This window comes from Lissotriton helveticus, chromosome 11, assembly GCF_964261635.1.
Source record: "Lissotriton helveticus chromosome 11, aLisHel1.1, whole genome shotgun sequence".
Lineage (NCBI taxonomy): Eukaryota > Metazoa > Chordata > Amphibia > Caudata > Salamandridae > Lissotriton > Lissotriton helveticus.
In genome coordinates this window covers 617173737-617191630 of record NC_136072.1, presented here as the reverse complement: position 1 = coordinate 617191630, position 17894 = coordinate 617173737, and the positions used below count along the sequence as shown (strand labels likewise).

At 40.9% G+C, this 17894-nt stretch overlaps 1 pseudogene; it reads left to right on the top strand.

The window, feature by feature from the left end:
- Positions 1 to 12651: 12651 nt before the first annotated feature.
- LOC144790859 (splicing regulator SDE2 pseudogene) lies at positions 12652 to 14121 on the top strand (annotated as a pseudogene).
- Positions 14122 to 17894: the final 3773 nt, after the last annotated feature.

The following is a 17894-nucleotide window of genomic DNA, read 5'->3' as shown; positions in this document are numbered from 1 at the left end:
CTTATTACCTTTGAACCACCACTTTTTATGTCTGGTGTTAGCCAAGAATGTCTGATTTTACCAAAATAATGTCTATAATATACTTATTTAAAGGGGCTTTCAGCCACCTCTCTTCATCCATTGGTCTGTTGTTGCGTTGTTCCCATTTTGTTTCTGCTCACAAAATCATGCAACATGGGGTATTGTGTCAATCTAATTAAGTCGCTGGTTACCATCACTTTGAATGACTGCATTTTGTTCTTTCACAATGAGCACATCCACAACCAAAGTAGTTTAGCTCCCTTTAGTACTAGTGTTACCTGAGGTGATTGATGAACACATATGAAGCGAGCATAGGACACACTCCAGCTTTATCAGTTCTTGCCTCCTTCTAATGCGGTGTTAAGTTCCTTTTGAAGTGAACAGCTGCTATTGAAAGCATACCATATTTTGTTCAGGAACTCCGTTTCAACAATGGCGCGTTTAATAAAGTTTGTCCAGGAAGAAAACCAAACTTTATTGTGTTTCATTTGTAGCACACTTATATCAAGTTTTATATAATCATAAGTGGAATGTAAATTGGGTCTTATGTCCAAAATTTTACAATGTGAACTTTCTTTATTTCTTTCATTTGTTCTTTCTTTCTTTCTTCTTTCTATCTTTCTTTGTTTAAGTATTTCCTACTTCCTTTCCTTATTTATTATTTTGTTTTTGCCCTCTATTCCTCTTTTCTTTCTTTTTCTTTCTTTCTTTTTCTTTTAATTTCTTCTTCCTATTTTCCTTTCCATTTTCTTTCCTCCTTTCTTTCTTTTATGCCGTCTTCCTTATTTTGTTCTTTCTTTGCTACCTTCTTTCCTTTCTTCTTTGCCTTCTTTCTCTTTTTTCTTTTCTTTTTGCCTCCTATACTTTTTTCGTTTCCTATTTTCTTTCCTCCTTTCATTCATTTCTTTTTTCTTCTTTATTTCTTTCCTTTTTTCCTTCCTTCTTCCTTTCACTTTTTTTGCCTTCTTTCCTTCTTACTTTCTTTCTTTTTCCCTTCATTTTTCCTTTCTTTTTTCCTTTTATTATGTTGCCTTCTTTCCTTTCCACTTTCTGTTTAGCTTATTTCTGTGTTTCTTTTCTTTTTTCTTTCTGTTCTGCCTTCTTTTTTCCATTCTTTCCTTCTTTATTCTTTCATTTTTACATTCCTTCTTTTTGCTTCCCTTCTTTTCCATTAATTTTTACTTCTTTACATATTTCTTTTTTGCCTTTTTTTCTTCTTCCATTTTCCCCTCATTCCTTCTTTTTTTTGTCTTCTTTCTTTTTCTTTCTTTCTTTAGTTTTTTCTTTTTTTCCTTCATCCCTCCTTTTATTCCTTCTTACCTTCCTTTTTTACTTCCTTCCATTGTCCCTTTTGTCTTGCTTTCTTTTTCAAAAGTGAAGGTAGCAGCCAATGCTAGACTGATGGCATTTTTAGCTCTGAGTTAGCTAAGACCTTTTGATTTTACCTGAAATATGTAGGGGTTTTCAGCCAAACTTAATCCATTAGTCTGTAATTGTGTCATTCACATTTTTCTTCTTCTTGTTCCAGAATGCATTAAGTTGCAATGTTAGCCCACTTCAGCAATTGATTACTTTACTATGAGTTATGGCATGCTGCCCTTTGACAATGTGTACATCCATGTGCATGAAAGTTCTTTTCACCATGATAATGTGTACTTTTTGAGACCACAAAAACACTTTTGTCTTTAGCCAATGTTTTTTAAAATTTAATGAAGGTCCAACAGCTTTCCGACCAATAGTTTTTTTATAAACCTTTGTCCTTTTTATCACAATCCACTAAGTGGGACTATATCATGTGCCATAAATGCTATCGGATTACAATTTTTAAGGGACTAGCTTGCAGATTTGGTGCTCACCTCTGCAAAATCTTTCTTTTCAAGTAAACACTGTACATATTTCCAGCAGCATACATTAGTACGATTGACCTGGCGATATTTATGTATTTGTTATTAGTTACCACGTATATCATAATTAACTGGCCAGCTTTCAATGAGGACCTTAGTTTCCTTCGTTGTATGTTTTTTAAGACCAAAAAAATAGCTTTTAAGCAGTTTGTTTTTGGTAAGAGAATACCTCTTTTGGGCATTATCACCTACATTTCCTTGACTGATGCTACTCTGTTTTTTTGACTTTCTGCTCTGGGGCTCGTCTAACCAGACCCCGGTGCATGTGCTCTGATCCCCTAAAACATGTTGAAATTTGATATACTCCTGAACAGTATTTTCCCCTTATATATAATTTCCTAGTATATAATACAAAGTGCACCCAGGGCCTGTAAGTTAAATGTCACTATTGTACTGCAACACATGTTGTATCACTACTAAAGTGACAAAGCAAAACATAACTGCAGGCCTGCCAACAGTAATCTGGCTGTACAGGTTTGAAATGCAAATCTAATCTATCAAAAATAACTCCTTTTGACAGCCTTAAACCCTCCTTTTAAATATTAATAAGTCACCCTAAGAAGGCCCTCAATGCACATAAGGCAGGGTACATGGTATTTAAAAGTAGAACATGTCAACGGTTAATGATAAACAAGGCCTTACAGTGAAAAGGCCAAAAAAGCTTTTTTCACTGTAGCAGGATTAGCTGTTCCATGCGGAAGCATTCTCATAATGTATTAACCTTAATGAAGGTATCTCTGTCTAAGAACCAGATAAAAAGTTAATTATTGGACTTTTTAAAATATGTATTACAAATCAAATACATTGGTAAATTCAGATTTGTAACAAATATTTTACAAAAGCTACTTTTAACCTGCCTAAAACCTCTGGAGGCCAATTTGCCTGAGCTTCCAACTATCATCCAGGAGCTGAGTAATTCCTTGATTAGGTGTGAATTCGCTTCCAGAGCTGAGACAAGGGCCTTGGCTGAAGGGACGTTTCCTTTTCCTCTGGCAGGATGACCATCTGGGCAGTGCCAAGGAACCTAATTAACTTCAAAGGGGCCTTTTATGTAACAAGCAGATGTAGCTCACACCTAGGCTCGTCCCCCCTTTTGTCCTTCTAACTAGCCAGGCATGAATCTAACTGGGAGAAGAGCTACCCCCAAACCAGTATTACGTGAGCACATGGGAGGGTTTGCTCATTTCCCTCGCCACTTCTCTGGAGTGAGCACAGGAGCTCTGCACAAGGGATGAAAGGTACTGCCATGTTGGAATTAGCTAATGAGAGGGTCTCTGGAATCTTCAGCAGTAGGACACACTGGAACTGCTCCATAAGTGGGTGAAGAATATGTTTCTTTTGGTCAGGGAGGGGCCAGGTGTCAAGCCTACCCAAAGGCTAGTGCCTGGCAAAAACATGCCACCCCTGGACACCTTCTTCAAGACACTAGTGGAAATATGGAAGACAGAAGAATGACAGTCCCTGCAGTTGAGATGTGTAAGGATAACCTTAAGTGCTGGAACTGCACACAGGACAAAAAAAGTAGACTCAAAGGCTTAGTAGACTGACCTCTCTTCCGCTACAGGGAAAGAAAAGCTGCAAGAACCCCACTTTCAAAATAGTAGCCCAGCTGACAAGTTTGTACAGGACCTGCCTTGGACCCTGCTGACAGCTTCTGTTTGTTTGTGTGAGTCCTGACTCCAAGTGTTGTTCCTGAGGCCTTTGAACCCTTGGCTGGTGGCAGAGTGTACTCCTCCTGCCTAATCCTAAGAGCTGGGACTTAGACACTTTTTGCAGAATTTCTACCTGGAGAACTATTGTGAGACCGGCACCAACTTGCCAGCCCATCTGCTGGGGACCGGACTCCCACTATGCTCTTCGCTGCAGTAACAAACTCGATCCAGCCAGTATGACACTGACTGACATTTGACAATGTTAAACCATATTCAGCTACAGCCTGCATCCCCTGAGGAAATCTGACTTCCAGAAAAAATTCTAATTCCAAAGTTAGAAATCTTTTCCAGGTCTGTTTCTGAGCAGCCTCCATTTAATGTGGACTACTTCCTGACTGCGAACTCTGGACTTTACCCACTCAAAGCTTTCCCTCACTTCGTCAATGGCTTCACCCAGACGTCGTCCTTCGTCAACCTGTCACAGACTAGGCTATCTTCAGGTCCAGTCTACAGTCTTGCCCCATTAAGAACTCTACTTTCTTAAAAAGTCTGAAGGTAACTCACCAACCATGAACAACTTGGTCCATGAGTGAGACCTGTGATCCACATTGGTTGGCAGCAGACATTACTATGTCCTGGTCTAGTGTGACCGGTTGCCCGCTGTTATTTTGCCCACAATTGGATTTCTGTAATTTTGGTGCCATTTTATTCATTATATTCACTATTTTTATTAATTGAAGTGGGGTTTTTATTATGTTGTGTTTCTGACTTCGCAACTGGTTTGGTACTGTGCCATAGCTGCTAGGGGGTGAGTACATGTTTCAATTTAAATTAGTGAAACCTTTACTGGGCATAACAAGAATAGGGCAGTTATTATTTGTGGTGCCTTCCATCCACCCCAACTAATAATCCACTTTATCACAGTTTCAATGTTGGTAAGAGCCCTGCAGCTCATCCAGCAATAAAGTTATAGAAAAAACAAGGCAAGACCAAATAAGCATTGATAAAGCCAATAGTCGTCAGTCAATGCTGGACCTTTTTGCTTTGCCAGTGCTCATTTTATATGTGAAGAAGACGGAGCCAAATGTCCCACTATGGTGTCGACCAGTCATTCAGCAAAAATCAATAAATCAATTTAGTAAAAGCAATAATTTATGATTATTACTGTAAGCACAAGAGATTACTAAGTTTAACTTATGCTTTGATAATTGTTTTGGAGTTTTGCCTTCATTCTCAGATATTGTAGGTTTTTTATTGTCTGTTTTTTTAAATTAAAATGTATGACATTTGTTTAAAATGCGGAACCTTCTTTACAACCTCTTGAATCATATGTGAAGTCCGAGCTGTGCCAGCCACATGTACAAACATTCTATGGAGCATATTTATGAAGTTATCATGCAGTGCAGTAAGTCATCTTGCTGAGCTACGTGATAGGGAAAGGGCAGGAATGAGCCATACTTAACAATACACTATGCTTTCCTGCCCTTTCCCAGTGCTGGTGCACAATGTGCTGCCTAGCACATACGCAGGCATCCTTTCAGCTTGGTACAAGGGTGCCTGCGTTGTTAGCAGGATTATTTTGTGCAGGAAGGGATACCTTGCTGCAGAAAAACAAGCCTGTGAGGCATTTCCAACTATGTTTCTATCAGACTGCCGCCCACCTAGAAAGAGGAAGTAACAAGGAGAAATAAAGATATTTCTCCTCGCATTGCCTTACCTCAGGGGGCGTAGCCTTTTGACTCATTCCTAGGTCTGCCAGTAATGGGAAATCTGGGAATGTGTCAAAATCCATGGGAGGACGCATTGGAACACCCACACAATGCCTCTCTGGTACAAAGTTATGAAACGCAGCAATTTGTGCTGTGTTGCATTATATTTATCAAGCCACTAAGGGCCACGCAAGGTGACCTTGCGTGGCTTGATAAATCCGACTTAGGTTTTGTGTCATCCTTGAAAGGCGAAGCAAAACCAATATGAATATGCCCCTAAGACTTTTTATGTAGATATCATATTTCATAATTGTTCTCCCACCCAAAACAATAATTTCTTGTTTTCTTTTTTTTTTTATGTTTGAAAGCTTTATTAACATACTTGAATAAACAAGGACAAAAGGAACTGTATGCAGAGTATACAAAAGCAAGAAGATTATAACATTCCAAATGTCAAGAATCAATACCTAAGCAGTTTATAAATTTTAAAGAGAGGGGAGGGAGAGGAAAGAAAGAGAGAAAAAGAAAGAAAGAACAAGAGAGAGAAAAGAAGAACAGAAAAGAAAAAAGAAAAAGAACAGAAGAAAAACTCAGGAAAGGAGAATATGAGAAGGATAGCTGTATACTATAAATATGCAATGAATTGATGAAGTATAATATACAGGAAAATAACCTGGTAGAAATATATCAATACATATCAAATAAATGTGTAGATTGTTAATGGAGTTAAATAGAGAGTAAACATAACAAGAAATCTAATTCATACACATAAAGGGAAAATAGTAGAAGGGAAAAATTCATGGTGGTTTAAAATTCTCAGATGTGGTGGAAGAGGGACTATTCTTGACAGCAGATTGATCCAAGTAAATAGTTAACGGGAGCCAGTAAAGTTCCACATTACGAGGGGGCTTGGAGGAGGAAGCAAAAGAAACATCTAATCTGTGAAAATGGCAAAGGGAGTTCCACCAATGTTGCAAAGAGACCTTTGTGAGATCTTTCCAGTTAGAGGAGATATGTTGAAAGGAAAGTGCAAGCATAAGATCAAAAAGACCAGCAGAATGAGGGGGCAAGATGAGAGCATCTGAAAGACTACCCAGAAAAAGAAGAGAAGGAGAATGAGGAATAGAGAGTGAAAAAATGCGAGAGATGCAAGACCAAACTTGGTTCCAAAGGGTAAATACTGGGGGACAGAGAAAGAACATATGTAAGAGGTCAGCATCAGGAGAATTACATGTCCAACAAGCAGAAGTAGAAGTAGAGGAGAAGCGGGAAAGAAGAAGAGGGGAAAGATAAAGTCTATGATATAGAAAGAAGAGAGATTGGGTAAGAGAAGCAGAGCGCGATACCTTCAAGGACTTAAGCCAGAGTTTGTCCCAAAGAGAAACCGACCAAACACATCCAAGGTCAAACTCCCAGGAAGATTCAATCTTGGATTTGGGTCGCTCCGGATTAGGGGCAGAGAAAAACTTATAAATAACGGAGGCTTTAGGAAAAACAGAAAGTAATGTTAGAAGGGATGAGGGAGTGAAAGGAGTGACAGATGAAGGCAGCAAGTAATAACGATCAAGGATGGTTTCCATCAGGAGAGTATATTTGTGGAAGAAAGAACTCGGACAAGAGAAATGAGTTCGAAATTGAGGAAAGGAACAAGGGATGAGTCCATCAAAAAGCTGATGAACCCAAATAATACCCTTTTGATGCCATGAGGACCAAAATATTGGTCTATTATTAATGAGAACAAGGGAGTTATACCAAATGGGTTGTTGCAAAAAGGATTCACGCGATATAACAGAAGGAGAACAGAGAGGCTGAAGAAGGGAGGAAGAATATTTAAAAAGTGGAAGGGAGGTTAATGGAGATTTGGAAGAAAAGCGAAGAAGTTCATCAAAAGAGAAGGGGAAGATGAGATTCCGTTCAATAGAAAGCCATAGGGGAGCGAAAGGAGATGAGTCTTTCGAGAGCCATCGGGAGACTTGACGCAAGGAAAAGGATTTATGATACAGACGCAAATCCGGAAAATTAACTCCACCAATCGCTTTAGCTTTACGAAGAGAGACAAGAGAAATTCTAGCCTTTTTATTGTGCCACAAAAATTTAGAGAGAGAGGAATCAAGACGTTTAAAGTAAATAGCAGGGATATGGACAGGTAGCATAGAGAGAATATAAATAAGAATAGGGGCGATCATCATTTTTATAGAATCTAATCTACCCCACCACGATAGGAAGAGAGGATTCCAGGAAGAGAAGGATTTATTAATGCGATCCAATACCGAAGTCATGTTCAGTTTAACAGAAGAGGAAATGGAACTCGAGAACCAGACTCCCAGGTACTTAATTTTGGAATGATTCCAGGCAAAACCAGTAGATGAGAATTGATGAGGTAAACAATACTTAGTGAGTGGAAGAATTTCAGTCTTGTCAGAATTAATCTTATAACCCGAGACAAGGGAAAAGGCATCAAATTCCGCTAAAAGAGGGGGTAAGGATGAATCAGGATGGGAGATGAAGAGAAGAATATCATCAGCGTACGCTGAGAGTTTCAATTGCTGATCCCCGTAAGGAAAACCAGCTATAGAAACATTTTGACGAATGGAAGTTAAGAACGGCTCAAGGGCTAAAACAAAAAGGAGAGGAGAAAGAGGACAGCCTTGACGAACACCACGACGAAGGGTAAAAGAGGAGGATAATTGACCGTTGACTAGGACAGAAGCTTTGGGAGAGGAGTATAATAAAGAGACAAGGGAAATGAATTTGGGGCCAAATCCATGCCACTGGAGGGATGCAAAGAGAAAAGACCAGTCAACTCGGTCAAACGCCTTCTCAGCATCAACTGAAATGGCAGCTAAGGGAAAAGAAAAGGAGGAAGCCTTGTTTAGAACATTTAAGAAAAGACGAGAATTATCGGAGGTGAGTCGACCCTTAATAAATCCGCATTGTTCTTTACCAATGAGATGGGGCATGAAGGAGTCAAGACGAAGAGCCAAGAGTTTGGCAAAAATTTTATAATCTACATTAACAAGGGAAATGGGGCGATAATTTTTACAAAATTTCGGGTCACGGCCGTCTTTCGGAATTAAGCAGATTGTAGCGTCTTGAAAGGTACCTGTTGCTGAACCAGAAGAAAGAAAGGATTGAAAAAGGGTCAACAATTTAGGGATCAGGAGATCCGAAAAATTTAAGTAAAACTCGACAGGGAAGCCGTCAGGGCCAGGAGTCTTGCCTTTAGTTAAAGAAGAAAGAGCAGTGGAAATTTCATGAGAACTAAGGTCAATGTCCAAGGAGGTGAAATCAAGATCAGGAAAAGAAGGTTTAGGGAGATGATCGAAGTAGGAGCGAAGCAGAGAAGGAGAGGGAGGAGATTCCGGAGTGTAAAGTTGTTGGTAGAAGAGCTGAAATTGGGTAAGAATCTGATCAGTAGAATGAAGAAGAATGTTATCTGGAGAGAAGATAGATTCGATGGAAGTGCGTTCTTTACGGGACTTGAGGTAATTAGCTAATAGCTTACCAGATTTATTACGACCCCCATAATAGCGTGCGCTGCTACGTAGAAGAATGGAGGAAGCATTATCCATAGATATTTTGTTAAAGGCAAATTTCGCACGAAGAAGGTCAGGGGACATACAGGATGCAGAAGAAGTGTAAAAACGATGTTCTAATTGTTTAATGTGTGCAAGAGAAGCTTTCCGCTTCTGGAGGAATCGTTTTTTTTTCCGAGAGACAAAATCAATGATGAACCCCCTTGCAGCTGCCTTGAAAGTATCCCAGAGGGTGTGAAAGGAAATCTCCGGAGTAGCGTTGATGAGAAAAAAATCATCAGAGAAAGCACGAAAGGAGGAGGAAAAGGTAGGATCAGTAAGAAGAGAGGAATTAAAACGCCAGCGGGAGGATTTGGGATGAGGGGGGAGAAGATCAAAATCAGTAATAACAGGTGCATGATCAGAGATCACAATAGGTTCAATAGAAGAAGAGAGTAGAGATTGAGATAGAGAGTGCGAGAGAAAGATGTAATCTAATCTAGAGGAAGAAGCATGAGGATGGGAAAAAAAGGAGTAGTCAAGAGTATCTGGGTGGGTGAGTCGCCAGGAGTCTGATAGAGCAGCCTGAGAAAGAGTATCCAGGAATTGTTTGTGTGGTTTGTGAGGAAGAAAACGTACAGTGGATTTACGGTCAAGAAATGGATCAACAATTTGGTTACAATCACCACCTAGAATAAAGAAATCATCTTTGTGTTGAATACATTTGGAAGTAATAAGGGGCCAAAATAAACAGTCAGGTTGGGTAGGGCCATAAACATTAAAAAGAGTTAACGGAATAGAATCAATCAACAACTTAACCAGAACCCAACGCCCCACATCATCTTTCTCTTCAAACAAGACTTTACATTTCAATCTCTTGTGAATTAAAATAGCAACCCCATTCTTCTTGTTCGAGGAAGGCGAGAATAAAACAGATCCCACCCAACTTCGTTTCAGTTTAAGTGATTCAACATCATTAAGGTGAGTTTCCTGTAAGAGGACAATATCGGGATTGGAGGTGGACAAATGAGATAGGACTCTTTGTCTTTTGATGGGATTAACAAAACCTTTCACATTCCATGAAATAACTCTAAATTGTCAAATAGAAAAACAGTATATAACAATAACCTGAAAAAAAAAAAGAACAATGCAGAAATAGTGCAATTCGGTAAAAAGCATGCAAGAGACATCAGACCAAGAAGAAAAAGAGGGGTGATGATCGGAATTGAAAGACGCACAGCAGGAAAATGAAGAGAGGTCAGCAAAATAGAAGAGAATGATTCGTAAAAGGAAGAAAAAAACAGCACACAGAGCTGAATAAAAGGAGTTGGGAAGAGAGAGAATGCAGAAAAATGAAGAAGAAAGAAAGGAAAGAAGGGGGAGGAAGAAAAAATAGAAATAGAAGAGACAGTACAAATCCATAAGGACGACTGAAAGGAACATACCTGAAGGGGGACAACAAACAGGAGATGGGGTCATGGCGACACCGGACAAGACGAGCCGCACAAGGAAGGGGTAACTCCACCAAATCAGGGAAAGGGAACGTAGGAGGTAACCATGTAACTGCACACGGGGAAAGGAGGATATCAAAACCTGCAAAACGAGAAACAGAAGCAGAAGAAAATATCAAATAGAGGGAGGGATTAATAACCTTGATACAGAATAAGACAGAAAAACAGAAATTTTAAGAAAATAGGAGAACGAAGAAAATAAGAGGACGAGATAACAGGTCATCACGAACATAAGAACGTTAGGAAATGCTCCAAAGCAGAGAAAAGTGGTCTTCACCCCGTAGGAGGAGAAGAGATATCCATGTCACCAGCAGAGTGCAAAAGAATAAAATTCTTAAGTTCGTTAGGATCCTGAAAAGTCCAAGTCTTATTCTGGTGTGTAACCTTAAAAAGACAAGGATGGAATAAGCCATAGCGAGCACCCATGGATCGTAGAGGAGCACGGAGGTTAAGAAATTCTTTACGCCTTGCGGCAGTGACATTGGAGACATCTTGTGACAGGAACACCTTGGATCCCAACCAGGAGATATTGCGTTTGGAGCGGGCTGCAGCAAGGACTGAAAGGAGATCCGTAAATTTCAAAAACAAAATGATGACTCCACGTGGTTTGGGAGAGGAAGAGTCTCTGGGGCCCAGTCTGTGAGCTCTCTGGATGGAGAGAGAGGTAGTAGGAGGCATGTCCAGGAGCTTTGGAATAAAAGAGGAGAAAAACTCCACAGGGTCACCAACCTCCAAGGATTCCGGAAGTCCGTAAATGCGAAGATTGTTCCTTCTATTACGATTTTCCAAATCCTCTGTGTGTTGTTGCAGGGCCAAGACAGTTTTTTCCAACGACGATATACGCTGAGCATGAGCAGGAAGTACCACAACTTGTTGTTCAACAGAAGTAATTCTGCTGTCCATAGACGACCACTTCTCCTTCAGAATCTGCATGTCATTATTGGTATTTTCAACGAAGGGGCGCAAAGCGCGAATTTCTTCTAGAATGAGTTCCATTGAAATAGAGGGTGCCGACTTATCAGGAGATGGAGAGTCACTTTTGGGTCGTTTTGAAGAGACAGCCGTGGAGGGTGGAGGTTTGGGAGGCATAACTTGTGATGAGGAGGCACGGTTGGAGGGGACACCAGCCATCGGAAGTGCAGGAAGAGACGCACTGGAGGAATGTGGAGTAGATGAGCTTTGTGATGACGTCACTAGTGGAAAGATAAATTTAGGTTTACGCAACTTGCCCATGAAGCTTATGCGGAAAATGACATCATCGACAACAACACACTAGAGGAGAGATGAAGGTGTCAAGTAGCAGAAGACGCAGCCAAAATAAGAGCAGAAACACCTCAGATAAAGGTCACAATGCGCACATGAAGGAAAAATGAGACCAATAGTGCGCTCTAGAAATACCTTCAAGGCGTTAAAATCCAAAGCAGCAGGAGAAAAATCAGTTAGCAAAGTATGAAGAGGACTGAGGGCTTTTCTGCAGGTGTCCAATTAGCCACATGCTGATGGAAGAAGACTGCTATTAGAGGCTGCAGGTGTAGACATGAAGAGCCATCAAAAAGACATGCCGTGAGAAATGTGTGGCAAAAACGGCATCAAAATGTGAAGAAATCCAGAAGAATAGAGAAAAAACGGGCATTTTCAAGCCCAAAATGACGATAATGGGCAACTGAGGGAGGGCGTCATAGCATGTGAATAAAAAATAAATAAAAAAGATAGCCTCACCCTTCCGGCATGCCCAGCAGTTGAACGTGGAAGCTGGCTGCAGTTCTATAGGAGGGAGCGTCTGGGACGGCGTCAGGAGCGGAGCGGAGCCAGCAGAAGAGCAGATAAAGGTATCCCCGCGGCTTTCCAGTCAGCCGCGGGATGACGTGAAATGGCGGCCGCACGGAGCTCCGCGCCGTGAGAAAGAAGTCTCACATAACTCTGCGAGAGCGGCAACACAGCATCCCAGTTTGGGACAGAAATTTCACCAGCAGCTCCGACATCGCCAAGAGTCCTCCGCAGGCGGAATCCGTCAGGAGAAGCGCAGCAGGGAGAAATTAAACATCCCTGTGAGGTGGAGCACCGGAGCTAGGCAGCCATCTTGCGTGGCGCCGAAACCACGCCCCCAATTTCTTGTTTTCTTAACTTTACTACCTAGATAATTCTTCATGATGGGCGACACATTTACAGCATCCCAGGGGGCGGCTGGCGTAGTGTTCCGTTGAACAGCTAGGGAGTTTACCCTGCGAGTCCACCTTCTGTGTTCACGGGCGGCTGTTTTGGTTGTTTTTCCCGTGAGTTCCACTGCGACTAGTGGTTGACTATTCGGCGTGTGGATGTACGTCTTTCAGTCCCGCGTGATGGCCTTGACGGTGTGGGTGAGGGACCCATTCACCGGTAAAGTTGACTGGCGTACTGTCTGCGATAGGACACCGGTGCGCGATCTACTGCTTCCCAGGGACAAGGGTTACCCTCTGGAGGATTCATTCGTGAAATGTAATGGACGATTGGTTGGAGGTGATGAAGGCCTGTAGAATGGACTGGTGTACAGTCTGGAGCTTAGACTTTGTGGGGGGAAAAGGAGGGTTTGGATCTATGCTGCAAGCTCTTGGTGCTCAAATTGAAAAGACAACAAACAGAGAGGCTTGTCGAGATTTAAACGGAAGACGACTTTGTGATGTTAACCATGAAAATGCCATGGCTGACTGGGTGAAGAAACAAGCAGAGTGAGAAGCAGAAAAAGAACAAAGGCGTTTGGAAAGATTGCAGTGCAAGCTTGCTAAGCCAAAGCATTACTTTACTAATTCAGAGTACCATCAGCAGTGCAGTGAGATGTTGGAGCGCTTGGAAGACTCTGTCCGGAAAGGTATGCAAGCAAGTTCAAGCAGTATGGTGCTGCCAGAAGGTAATGATAGCCGTAAGCGTCCAAATGTGTCAGAAATAAGAACAACATCTGGAAAAAGAAATGTTTTTGGACAGGGATAGAAGGTGTGGAGGCTTCTAGTTGTTCTGGTGGCGATGAAAGTGATGGTGATGACTCTACTAGTGTGTCAGGAGCAAGTGAGGAATCCAAGGGTAGTCCTTCAGAGAGAACTGAACGGGACACATTTGAAGGGGAACAGTTCACAGAAAAATGAGGCATATGCATCACACTCCGGTGTTTCGCCAACATCCCAGGAGCATAATGGTGATTATGAAGAAGGTTCACAAAGCAGCATACCCAAAATCGAAATCCAGAAAACAGATGCCAATCCCGGAAAGCATAAAGAAGATGAAGATTCAGATATTGCAGTTGAGAGCGTTGAAGAAGCCACAGGAAAGAACAGCGGTTCAGATGAAACTAATCATTGTAACGTAGCCACAGAGTTTTCTGAAAAGACTCCTGAACTTTTATGTGATTTGGAGAAAGATTCAGTTTGTGATATAGTGGCGATGGACATTTCTCCCCAAAATGAACAGACTGGACGGCAAGAAGCAAGAACTAGCAAATATACCGAAATATTGGAGCAAAATGTAGAAAAAAAAACTTTAATTTCTGAAGTTGGAAGTATGCCTGAGATTGTGGCTCCTTCCCCGGTGGACCTGGAGGACTTGTCGTCTGCTGCTGCACTGGAGCTTGGATTAGAAACCCTGAAGCAGGAGTTGATGTCTCGTGGACTGAAATGTGGGGGCACTTTACAAGAAAGAGCTGCCAGGCTTTTTTCTCTGTTAAAGGACTGACTAGAAACCAGATAGATCCATCCTTATTTGCAAACCTTCCAAGGGGAAAAAGAAATGTCAACGTACTCCAGAAAAGTGTTCCCTTTTTTAATGAAAGTGTTCCCCTTTGATCAGTTGTTCCTTAATGGTTGTATCTGTAAACCGATGGAATTCAAATAAAATGATAATTCTTCTTTGGTCATCTACAAATTCACAAATATATTTTCTAACACTTTGGATCATTTTATAGGCTGTGTGATACTACGGTACATTAAACATTTTAATATGACAAGAAAAATAGTTACAGAGCCAACTACAAGCAAGATCATCTATTTCTTACCTAAAAACACGATACCATTCCATAAAACAAGCACACTTCGGAACTCCATTCTTCCTGATATTTCTTTTTCGAGTTGTTGCTTTTACTTTCACTGTCCAATTCATAAAATAAATTTAAGCAAGACAGCAAACTCTTCTCTTACAAATTTAAGGTTTTGTGTTATTTAGAAGCACAATTCACAGCCAAAGGAATAATAAAGTCAAATTGGTAAATATTAAACACAACTAAAGGGAGTGTGGAGGCGATGTGCACATATGCTTTACGTCTCCTAGTGCAATGAAAATGCAATATTAGCGAGTGAATACTTGCCTACATTTTCTTATGGTCCACATTATTATTGGGGTTCTCCTGAGTAAAGAATATGATACTGATCCACACTATTATGCCCTTCTGTCGAAATTCATTTTCAGTTTTCAAACATTTAAGAACAGAGTGAAGAGCAATGAAATCAACTCTGTCCTACTTGCATCACTGCACCGCCTTGATGGTGAGATTTTCTTCATCAACAGTAAAAGTACAACTAGAATTAAGGATGAAGTGGAATGTAACCCCCGATCCAGCCTTACAACATTAGATAGGTCAGGATCACCACATACATCCAATAATGTGGACAGGTGCAAGACATTTATTTGAGTCCACACCTTGACGGATCATGGCATTTTATAAACCCAAATGAATACATGTTTATGTCATGACTCCATGGCCCAGAAATGTGAAGTGGCTATTTGCTTGTCACTGGCCACTCCCCCCCACCCCCACTCAACAACTTGTCTCACTTCTCAATACTTGATCATGGCCCCCGGCTGCAAACAGATGGATGAGGATGACACTCTGATAGACAGAAATTCTTCAAAAGCTTTGTTGGGGTACTTCAACGATTACATGACCATGAAGGGGATGAACGTCTCCTCCCTAATAATTATTTCGGCCTCAACTAAGGCCTGTATTCGAAGCCATATAATCCAAGATTCTGCGATGGGTAAATGGAAAACAATTCAAAAACAGCAAATACAGTAAATAAGAAACCAGTGAACATCCGAGGAATTATCATAACTGCATATCACCTGCTATTATCGCTGGATTTCCAGCGGTAATCGCACATTTTGCCAATATCGCTGGATTTTATATCGCATTGGAGATAAGCGTTGATGATAATGGTCTATCTCTACGATATAATCCAGCGATAATTATCCTCGTGCTAAGTGCGCTGAGTGATAATTATCGCGGGGCCTTGTTGATATGCTAACAACAAAAGAACCGGGGGTCTATAACGGAGCTTCAAGTACTCCGAGCTGCTGCAAAACTCCTACATAAGTGAGTTAGGCGCTAATAGAGCTACATAAGTCTCTATATCTGAATGTGTGCCAGGACAAACATGTCGAAGGACCTACTGAGATTGTTGGTAAGACCCGTACAGAGATGTGTTGGATTCCCATCAAATAGGTATGTAGATCAAATGTTCTCATTTGGTCATCCAAAAATGGGGTGGTATGTCTCTTGATCAATGAGACCCATCCATCGCCCTTACTCAATTGGGTCGCACCATCAATCGCTAAGGTACCCATGAACAAATGATAAAGATGGGATCGAGTGCAGTGCAAAAATCAAAAGATGTGGGAGTTTAAAACAAGGGGTAAAAGGATCAATAGGCGAAAAACTCTAATGTAATTTGTCCTTTCCCTCAAACAAACAAGAACAATGCAGAGGAAGCAGTCTTAACATATAACTGCATTTACAAGGCCAACATGTTTCAGCCGGTAGGGACAAGATCCCATGGCTTTCTTCAGGGCAGAGTTCTAAGCATTAGCTACTGCATACATAAAGTGAACGTAACGACAATCTGTAAAGGATATACATAAATAGTCCAAAATCGTGTTCCTCTGTACCAAACGGTGTCTCTTACATCTGAATAGTACAGGGAGTGTACCTCACCTCTCCTGGAACCCAGCTCAGGAAGAAGGAGGCCCCGCTCTGTCCGGCGTTGTCTCATCGCAGGACCCGAGCTTGGTGGAAGGCTTTCAGATGTAAGAGACACCGTTTGGTACAGAGGAACACGATTTTGGACTATTTATGTATATCCTTTACAGATTGTCGTTACGTTCACTTTATGTATGCAGTAGCTAATGCTTAGAACTCTGGCCCTGAAGAAAGCCATGGGATCTTGTCCCTACCGGCTGAAACATGTTGGCCTTGTAAATGCAGTTATATGTTTAGACTGCTTCCTCTGCATTGTTCTTGTTTGTTTGAGGGAAAGGACAAATTACATTAGAGTTTTTCGCCTATTGATCCTTTTACCCCTTGTTTTAAACTCCCACATCTTTTGATTTTTGCACTGCACTCGATCCCATCTTTATCATTTGTTCATGGGTACCTTAGCGATTGATGGTGCGACCCAATTGAGTAAGGGCGATGGATGGGTCTCATTGATCAAGAGACATACCACCCCATTTTTGGATGACCAAATGAGAACATTTGATCTACATACCTATTTGATGGGAATCCAACACATCTCTGTACGGGTCTTACCAACAATCTCAGTAGGTCCTTCGACATGTTTGTCCTGGCACACATTCAGATATAGAGACTTATGTAGCTCTATTAGCGCCTAACTCACTTATGTAGGAGTTTTGCAGCAGCTCGGAGTACTTGAAGCTCCGCTATAGACCCCCGGTTCTTTTGTTGTTAGGATTACAGTTAGGGGGATACGAACTGGGCAGGTCTTTAAATTTCCCTCAGACCCTTCTTCAATTGTTTGTGTTTTATTGCCTTGTTGATATGCCCATTTTTACCTTAGAAACAGATGATACAATGCACCAAGAGAAGACTTTCTCATGTCGTCTACGACTCCAGAAAATAATGAAAGTGACAGCAGGTGAGCTAGATACTGAAATCAAAGTGGAAGAAATCGGTAAACCATAAAAATAACACTAAGTTACAAGGCTCTTGGTGAAAACAGACTGCCTATGGAATATTACAATAATGCGGTGTGAATACATGTTCCCTTCTATTCAAAGTCTTCACTGATGCCTTCATAAATTAGGGCCTGAAATCTGAATTTAACAAAGTTGTTTGCGCCTGTTATACAAAAGTATAATTTGCAATTCCCTAAATGGTGAATATTATCAATTGAGTATTACGGAATTTCAAAATGTTATGGACTATGAGTTTGGTGTCTTGAATAGAGATATTTTAGGAGTCACTATTTAGGAATAACTATTCATACTGTAGGAATCAGTAGCACTTTCTAATTGTGAATGCTCAAAACACACAAACTTCGACTCACTAGTACAGAATCCGTATTGGGAAACACAAAAGTAGATTGCAAAATGCTGATTCGGTAATTTTTTTCCGTTTATTATGTACATTTAGGGAACTCTTCCGTTGAGCCATTTAATGCACTGCAAATTGCAATGTTAGCAATCACAAAGTTGGCCCTTTTTCCTTTGAGACCAGAACTGAGGAAGAACCATTTGCAATATTCTAATTACAGACCAATTTTATTTATTACAGACCTTAAGATATTGGCAAAAGTGTCGGCCACTACGCTCTAGATGTTTATTGCAC